Raw genomic sequence first — 9,848 nt, 5'->3', positions numbered from 1 at the left:
GGGACTTGTTCTATTAGTCCATGTATACTAACCTCCACCAGGTTGCAAATTCAATATAATTTTTTTCTTCATCTAGCTCTGAAAAAATATTTCGGCTTGTAGCAGTGTGTGGGACTTGTTCTATTAGTCCATCTATACTAACCTCCACCAGGTTGCAAATTCAATATAATTTTTTTCTGCATCTAGCTCTGAAAAAATATTTCGGCTTGTAGCAGTGTGTGGGACTTGTTCTATTAGTCCATCTATACTAACCTCCACCAGATTGCAAATTCAATATAATTTTTATCTGCATCTAGCTCTGAAAAAATATTTCGGCTTGTAGCAGTGTGTGGGACTTGTTCAATTAGTCCATCTATACTAACCTCCACCAGGTTGCAAATTCAATATAATTTTTTTCTGCATCTAGCTCTGAAAAAATATTTCGGCTTGTAGCATTGTGTGGGACTTGTTCTATTAGTCCATCTATACTAATCTCCACCAGGTTGCAAATTCAATATAATTTTTTTCTGCATCTAGCTCTGAAAAAATATTTCAGCTTGCAGCAGTGTATTTTACTTATTCTATTAGACCATCTATACTAACCTCCACCAGGTTGCAAATTCAATATAATTTTTTTCTGCATCTAGCTCTGAAAAAATATTTTGGCTTGTAGCAGTGTGTGGGACTTGTTCTATTAGTCCATCTATACTAACCTCCACCAGGTTGCAAATTCAATATAATTTTTTTCTGCATCTAGCTCTGAAAAAATATTTCGGCTTAAAGCAGTGTGTGGGACTTGTTCTATTAGTCCATCTATACTAACCTCCACCAGGTTGCAAATTCAATATAATTTTTTTCTGCATCTAGCTCTGAAAAAATATTTCGGCTTGTAGCAGTGTGTGGGACTTGTTCTATTAGTCCATCTATAGTAACCTCAACCAGGTTGCAAATTCAATATAATTTTTTTCTGCATCTAGCTCTGAAAAAATATTTCGGATTGTAGCAGTGTGTGGGACTTGTTCTATTAGTCCATCTATACTAACCTCCACCAGGTTGCAAATTCAATATAATTTTTTTCTGCATCTAGCTCTGAAAAAATATTTCGGCTTGTAGCAGTGTGTGGGACTTGTTCTATTAGTCCATCTATAGTAACCTCAACCAGGTTGCAAATTCAATATAATTTTTTTCTGCATCTAGCTCTGAAAAAATATTTCGGATTGTAGCCGTGTGTGGGACTTGTTCTATTAGTCCATCTATACTAACCTCCACCAGGTTGCAAATTCAATATAATTTTTATCTGCATCTAGCTCTGAAAAAGTATTTCGGCTTGTAGCAGTGTGTGGGACTTGTTCTATTAGTCCATCTATACTAACCTCCACCAGGTTGCAAATTCAATATAATTTTTTTCTGCATCTAGCTCTGAAGAAATATTTCGGCTTGTAGCAGTGAGTGGGACTTGTTCTATTAGTCCATCTATACTAACCTCCACCAGGTTGCAAATTCAATATAATTTTTTTCTGCATCTAGCTCTGAAAAAATATTTCGGCTTGCAGCAGTGTGTGGGACTTGTTCTATTAATCCATCTATACTAACCTCCACCAGGTTGCAAATTCAATATAATTTTTTTCTGCATCTAGCTCTGGAGAAATATTTTGGCTTGTAGCAGTGAGTGGGACTTGCTCTATTAGTCCATCTATACTAACCTCCACCAGGTTGCAAATTCAATATAATTTTTTTCTGCATCTAGCTCTGAAAAAATATTTCGGCTTGTAGCAGTGTGTGGGACTTGTTCTATTAATCCATCTATACTAACCTCCACCAGGTTGCAAATTCAATATAATTTTTTTCTGCATCTAGCTCTGAAAAAATATTTCGGCTTGTAGCAGTGTGTGGGACTTGTTCTATTAGTCCATCTATACTAACCTCCACCAGATTGCAAATTCAATATAATTTTCATCTGCATCTAGCTCTGAAAAAATATTTCGGCTTGTAGCAGTGTGTGGGACTTGTTCTATTAGTCCATCTATACTAACCTCCACCAGGTTGCAAATTCAATATAATTTTTTTCTGCATATAGCTCTGAAAAAGTATTTCGGCTTGTAGCAGTGTGTGGGACTTGTTCTATTAGTCCATCTATACTAACCTCCACCAGGTTGCCAAATCAAAATAATTTTTTTCTGCATCTAGCTCTGAAAAAATATGTCGGCTTGTAGCAGTGTGTGGGACTTGTTCTATTAGTCCATCTATACTAACCTCCACCAGGTTGCAAATTCAATATAATTTTTTTCTGCATCTAGCTCTGAAAAAATATTTTGGATTGTAGCAGTGTGTGGGACTTGTTCTATTAGTCCATCTATACTAACCTCCACCAGGTTGCAAATTCAATATAATTTTTTTCTGCATCTAGCTCTGAAAAAATATTTCGGCTTGTAGCAGTGTGTGGGACTTGTTCTATTAGTCCATATATACTAACCTCCACCAGGGTGCAAATTCAATATAATTTTTATCTGCATCTAGCTCTGAAAAAATATTTCGGCTTGTAGCTGTGTGTGGGACTTGTTCTATTAGTCCATCTATACAAACCTCCACCAGGTTGTAAATCCAATATAATTTTTTTCTGCATCTAGCTCTGAAAAAATATTTTGGCTTGTAGCAGTGTGTGGGACTTGTTCTAATAGTCCATCTATACTAACCTCCACCAGGTTGCAAATTCCATATAATTTTTTTCTGCATCTAGCTCTGAAAAAATATTTCGGCTTGTAGCAGTGTGTGGGACTTGTTCTATTAGTCCATCTATACTAACCTCCACCAGGTTGCAAATTCAATATGATTTTTTTCTGCATCTAGCTCTGAAAAAATATTTTGGCTTGTAGCAGTGTGTGGGACTTGTTCTATTAGTCCATCTATACTAACCTCCACCAGGTTGCAAATCCAATATTATTTTTTTCTGCATCTAGCTCTGAAAAAATATTTCGGCTTGAAGCAGTGTGTGGGACTTGTTCTATTAGTCGATCTATACTAACCTCCACCAGGTTGCAAATCCAATGTATTTTTTTTCTGCATCTAGCTCTGAAAAAATATTTCGGCTTGAAGCAGTGTGTGGGACTTGTTCTATTAGTCCATGTATACTAACCTCCACCAGGTTGCAAATTCAATATAATTTTTTTCTGCATCTAGCTCTGAAAAAATATTTCGGCTTGTAGCAGTGTGTGGGACTTGTTCTATTAGTCCATCTATACTAACCTCCACCAGGTTGCAAATTCAATATAATTTTTTTCTGTATCTAGCTCTGAAAAAATATTTCGGCTTGTAGCAGTGTGTGGGACTTGTTCTATTAGTCCATCTATACTAACCTCCACCAGGTTGCAAATTCAATATAATTTTTTTCTGCATCTAGCTCTGAAAAAATATTTCGGCTTGTAGCAGTGTGTGGGACTTGTTCTATTAGTCCATATATACTAACCTCCACCAGGGTGCAAATTCAATATAATTTTTATCTGCATCTAGCTCTGAAAAAATATTTCGGCTTGTAGCTGTGTGTGGGACTTGTTCTATTAGTCCATCTATACAAACCTCCACCAGGTTGTAAATCCAATATAATTTTTTTCTGCATCTAGCTCTGAAAAAATATTTTGGCTTGTAGCAGTGTGTGGGACTTGTTCTAATAGTCCATCTATACTAACCTCCACCAGGTTGCAAATTCCATATAATTTTTTTCTGCATCTAGCTCTGAAAAAATATTTCGGCTTGTAGCAGTGTGTGGGACTTGTTCTATTAGTCCATCTATACTAACCTCCACCAGGTTGCAAATTCAATATGATTTTTTTCTGCATCTAGCTCTGAAAAAATATTTTGGCTTGTAGCAGTGTGTGGGACTTGTTCTATTAGTCCATCTATACTAACCTCCACCAGGTTGCAAATCCAATATTATTTTTTTCTGCATCTAGCTCTGAAAAAATATTTCGGCTTGAAGCAGTGTGTGGGACTTGTTCTGTTAGTCGATCTATACTAACCTCCACCAGGTTGCAAATCCAATGTAATTTTTTTCTGCATCTAGCTCTGAAAAAATATTTCGGCTTGAAGCAGTGTGTGGGACTTGTTCTATTAGTCCATGTATACTAACCTCCACCAGGTTGCAAATTCAATATAATTTTTTTCTTCATCTAGCTCTGAAAAAATATTTCGGCTTGTAGCAGTGTGTGGGACTTGTTCTATTAGTCCATCTATACTAACCTCCACCAGGTTGCAAATTCAATATAATTTTTTTCTGTATCTAGCTCTGAAAAAATATTTCGGCTTGTAGCAGTGTGTGGGACATGTTCTATTAGTCCATCTCTACTAACCTCCACGAGGTTGCAAATTCAATATAATTTTTTTCTGCATCTAGCTCTGAAGAAATATTTCGGCTTGTAGCTGTGAGTGGGACTTGTTCTATTAGTCCATCTATACTAACCTCCACCAGGTTGCAAATTCAATATAACTTTTTTCTGCATCTAGCTCTGAAAAAATATTTCGGCTTGTAGCAGTGTGTGGGACTTGTTCTATTAGTCCATCTATACTAACCTCCACCAGGTTGCAAATTCAATATAATTTTTTTCAGCATCTAGCTCTGAAAAAATATTTCGGCTTGTAGCAGTGTGTGGGACTTGTTCTATTAGTCCATCTATACTAACCTCCACCAGATTGCAAATTCAATATAATTTTTATCTGCATCTAGCTCTGAAAAAATATTTCGGCTTGTAGCAGTGTGTGGGACTTGTTCTATTAGTCCATCTATACTAACCTCCACCAGGTTGCAAATTCAATATAATTTTTTTCTGCATCTAGCTCTGAAAAAATATTTCGGCTTGTAGCATTGTGTGGGACTTGTTCTATTAGTCCATCTATACTAATCTCCACCAGGTTGCAAATTCAATATAATTTTTTTCTGCATCTAGCTCTGAAAAAATATTTCAGCTTGCAGCAGTGTATTTTACTTATTCTATTAGACCATCTATACTAACCTCCACCAGGTTGCAAATTCAATATAATTTTTTTCTGCATCTAGCTCTGAAAAAATATTTTGGCTTGTAGCAGTGTGTGGGACTTGTTCTATTAGTCCATCTATACTAAACTCCACCAGGTTGCAAATTCAATATAATTTTTTTCTGCATCTAGCTCTGAAAAAATATTTCGGCTTAAAGCAGTGTGTGGGACTTGTTCTATTAGTCCATCTATACTAACCTCCACCAGGTTGCAAATTCAATATAATTTTTTTCTGCATCTAGCTCTGAAAAAATATTTCGGCTTGTAGCAGTGTGTGGGACTTGTTCTATTAGTCCATCTATAGTAACCTCAACCAGGTTGCAAATTCAATATAATTTTTTTCTGCATCTAGCTCTGAAAAAATATTTCGGATTGTAGCAGTGTGTGGGACTTGTTCTATTAGTCCATCTATACTAACCTCCACCAGGTTGCAAATTCAATATAATTTTTATCTGCATCTAGCTCTGAAAAAGTATTTCGGCTTGTAGCAGTGTGTGGGACATGTTCTATTAGTCCATCTATACTAACCTCCACCAGGTTGCAAATTCAATATAATTTTTTTCTGCATCTAGCTCTGAAGAAATATTTCGGCTTGTAGCAGTGAGTGGGACTTGTTCTATTAGTCCATCTATACTAACCTCCACCAGGTTGCAAATTCAATATAATTTTTTTCTGCATCTAGCTCTGAAAAAATATTTCGGCTTGCAGCAGTGTGTGGGACTTGTTCTATTAATCCATCTATACTAACCTCCACCAGGTTGCAAATTCAATATAATTTTTTTCTGCATCTAGCTCTGAAAAAATATTTCGGCTTGTAGCAGTGTGTGGGACTTGTTCTATTAGTCCATCTATACTAACCTCCACCAGATTGCAAATTCAATATAATTTTTATCTGCATCTAGCTCTGAAAAAATATTTCGGCCTGTAGCAGTGTGTGGGACTTGTTCTATTAGTCCATCTATACTAACCTCCACCAGGTTGCAAATTCAATATAATTTTTTTCTGCATCTAGCTCTGAAAAAATATTTCGGCTTGAAGCAGTGTGTGGGACTTGTTCTATTAGTCCATCTATACTAACCTCCACCAGGTTGCAAATTCAATATCATTTTTTTCTGCATCTAGCTCTGAAAAAATATTTCGGCTTGTAGCAGTGTGTGGGACTTGTTCTATTAGTCCATCTATACTAACCTCCACCAGGTTGCAAATTCAATATAATTTTTTTCTGCATCTAGCTCTGAAAAAATATTTCGACTTGTAGCAGTATGTGGGACTTGTTCTATTAGTCCATCTATACTAACCTCCACCAGGTTGCAAATTCAATATAATTTTTATCTGCATCTAGCTATGAAAAAGTATTTCGGCTTGTAGCAGTGTGTGGGACTTGTTCTATTAGTCCATCTATACTAACCTCCACCAGGTTGCAAATTCAATATAATTTTTTTCTGCATCTAGCTCTGAAGAAATATTTTGGCTTGTAGCAGTGAGTGGGACTTGTTCTATTAGTCCATCTATGCTAACCTCCACCAGGTTGCAAATTCAATATAATTTTTTTCTGCATCTAGCTCTGAAAAAATATTTCGGCTTGTAGCAGTGTGTGGGACTTGTTCTATTAATCCATCTATACTAACCTCCACCAGGTTGCAAATTCAATATAATTTTTTTCTGCATCTAGCTCTGAAAAAATATTTCGGCTTGTAGCAGTGTGTGGGACTTGTTCTATTAGTCCATCTATACTAACCTCCACCAGATTGCAAATTCAATATAATTTTTATCTGCATCTAGCTCTGAAAAAATATTTCGGCTTGTAGCAGTGTGTGGGACTTGTTCTATTAGTCCATCTATACTAACCTCCACCAGGTTGCAAATTCAATATAATTTTTTTCTGCATCTAGCTCTGAAAAAAAATTTCGGCTTGTAGCAGTGTGTGGGACTTGTTCTATTAGTCCATCTATACTAATCTCCACCAGGTTGCAAATTCAATATAATTTTTTTCTGCATCTAGCTCTGAAAAAATATTTCGGCTTGAAGCAGTGTGTGGGACTTGTTCTATTAATCCATCTATACTAACCTCCACCAGGTTGCCAAATCAAAATTATTTTTTTCTGCATCTAGCTCTGAAAAAATATGTCGGCTTGTAGCAGTGTGTGGGACTTGTTCTATTAGTCCATCTATACTAACCTCCACCAGGTTGCAAATTCAATATAATTTTTTTCTGCATCTAGCTCTGAAGAAATATTTTGGCTTGTAGCAGTGTGTGGCACTTGCTCTATTAGTCCATCTATACTAACCTCCACCAGGTTGCAAATTCAATATAATTTTTTTCTGCATCCAGCTCTGAAAAAATATTTCGGCTTGTAGCAGTGTGTGGGACTTGTTCTGTTAGTCCACCTATACTAACCTCCACCAGGTTGAAAATTCAATATAATTTTTTTCTGCATCTAGCTCTGAAAAAATGTTTCAGCTTGAAGCAATGTGTGGGACTTGTTCTATTAGTCCATCTATACTAACCTCCACCAGGTTGCAAATTCAATATAATTTTTATCTGCATCTAGCTCTGAAAAAATATTTCGGCTTGTAGCAGTGTGTGGGACATGTTCTATTAGTCCATCTATACTAACCTCCACCAGGTTGCAAATTCAATATAATTTTTATCTGCATCTAGCTCTGAAAAAATATTTTGGCTTGTAGCAGTGTGTGGGACTTGTTCTATTAGTCCATCTATACTAACCTCCACCAGGTTGCAAATTCATTATAATTTTTTTCTGCATCTAGCTCTGAAGAAATATTTCGGCTTGTAGCAGTGAGTGGGACTTGTTCTATTAGTCCATCTATACTAACCTCCACCAGGTTGCCAATTCAATATAATTTTTTTCTGCATCTAGCTCTGAAAAAATATTTTGGCTTGAAGCAGTGTTTGGGACTTGTTCAATTAGTCCATCTATACTAACCTCCACCAGGTTGCAAATTCAATATAATTTTTTTCTGCATCTAGCTCTGAAAAAATATTTCGGCTTGTAGCAGTGTGTGGGACTTGTTCTATTAGTCCATCTATACTAACCTCAACCAGGTTGCAAATTCAATATAATTTTTTTCTGCATCTAGCTCTGAAAAAATATTTCGGCTTGTAGCAGTGTGTGGGACTTGTTCTATTAGTCCATCTATACTAACCTCCACCAGGTTGCAAATTCAAAATAATTTTTATCTGCATCTAGCTCTGAAAAAGTATTTCGGCTTGTAGCAGTGTGTGGGACTTGTTCTATTAGTCCATCTATACTAATCTCCACCAGGTTGCAAATTCAATATAATTTTTTTCTGCATCTAGCTCTGAAAAAATATTTCAGCTTGTAGCAGTGTGTGGGACTAGTTCTATTAGACCATCTATACTAACCTCCACCAGGTTGCAAATTCAATATAATTTTTTTCTGCATCTAGCTCTGAAAAATATTTCGGCTTGTAGCAGTGTGTGGGACTTGTTCTATTAGTCCATCTATGCTAAACTCCACCAGGTTGCAAATTCAATATAATTTTTATCTGCATCTAGCTCTGAAAAAATATTTCGGCTTGTAGCAGCGTGTGGGACTTGTTCTATTAGTCCATCTATACTAACCTCCACCAGGTTGCAAATCCAATATAATTTTTTTCTGCATCTAGCTCTGAAAAAATATTTCGGCTTGTAGCAGTGTGTGGGACTTGTTCTATTATTCGATCTATACTAACCTCCACCAGGTTGCAAATTCAATATAATTTTTTTCTGCATCTAGCTCTGAAAAAATATTTCGGCTTGTAGCAGTGTGTGGGACTTGTTCTATTAATCCATCTATACTAACCTCCACCAGGTTGCAAATTCAATATAATTTTTTTCTGCATCTAGCTCTGAAAAAATATTTCGGCTTGTAGCAGTGTGTGGGACTTGTTCTATTAGTCCATCTATACTAACCTCCACCAGGTTGCAAATTCAATATAATTTTTATCTGCATCTAGCTCTGAAAAAGTATTTCGGCTTGTAGCCGTGTGTGGGACTTGTTCTATTAGTCCATCTATACTAACCTCCACCAGGTTGCAAATCCAATATAATTTTTATCTGCATCTAGCTCTGAAAAAGTATTTCGGCTTGTAGCAGTGTGTGGGACTTGTTCTATTAGTCCATCTATACTAACCTCCACCAGGTTGCAAATTCAATATAATTTTTTTCTGCATCTAGCTCTGAAGAAATATTTCGGCTTGTAGCAGTGAGTGGGACTTGTTCTATTAGTCCATTTATACTAACCTCCACCAGGTTGCAAATTCAATATAATTTTTTTCTGCATCTAGCTCTGAAAAAATATTTCAGCTTGTAGCAGTGTGTGGGACTTGTTCTATTAATCCATATATACTAACCTCCACCAGGTTGCAAATTCATTATAATTTTTTTCTGCATCTAGCTCTGAAGAAATATTTCGGCTTGTAGCAGTGAGTGGGACTTGTTCTATTAGTCCATCTATACTAACCTCCACCAGGTTGCCAATTCAATATAATTTTTTTCTGCATCTAGCTCTGAAAAAATATTTCGGCTTGAAGCAGTGTTTGGGACTTGTTCTATTAGTCCATCTATACTAACCTCCACCAGGTTGCAAATTCAATATAATTTATTTCTGCATCTAGCTCTGAAAAAATATTTCGGCTTGTAGCAGTGTGTGGGACTTGTTCTATTAGTCCATCTATACTAACCTCAACCAGGTTGCAAATTTAATATAATTTTTTTCTGCATCTAGCTCTGAAAAAAAATTTTGGCTTGAAGCAGTGTGTGGGACTTGTTCTATTAGTCCATCTATACTAACCTCCACCAGGCTGCAAATCCAATATAA

Source organism: Phyllobates terribilis, unplaced genomic scaffold (assembly GCF_046119375.1).
Source record: "Phyllobates terribilis strain yellow unplaced genomic scaffold, ASM4611937v1 Scaffold_4__5_contigs__length_816908805, whole genome shotgun sequence".
Classification (NCBI taxonomy): domain Eukaryota; kingdom Metazoa; phylum Chordata; class Amphibia; order Anura; family Dendrobatidae; genus Phyllobates; species Phyllobates terribilis.
Note: the sequence above shows the minus strand (reverse complement) of the source record.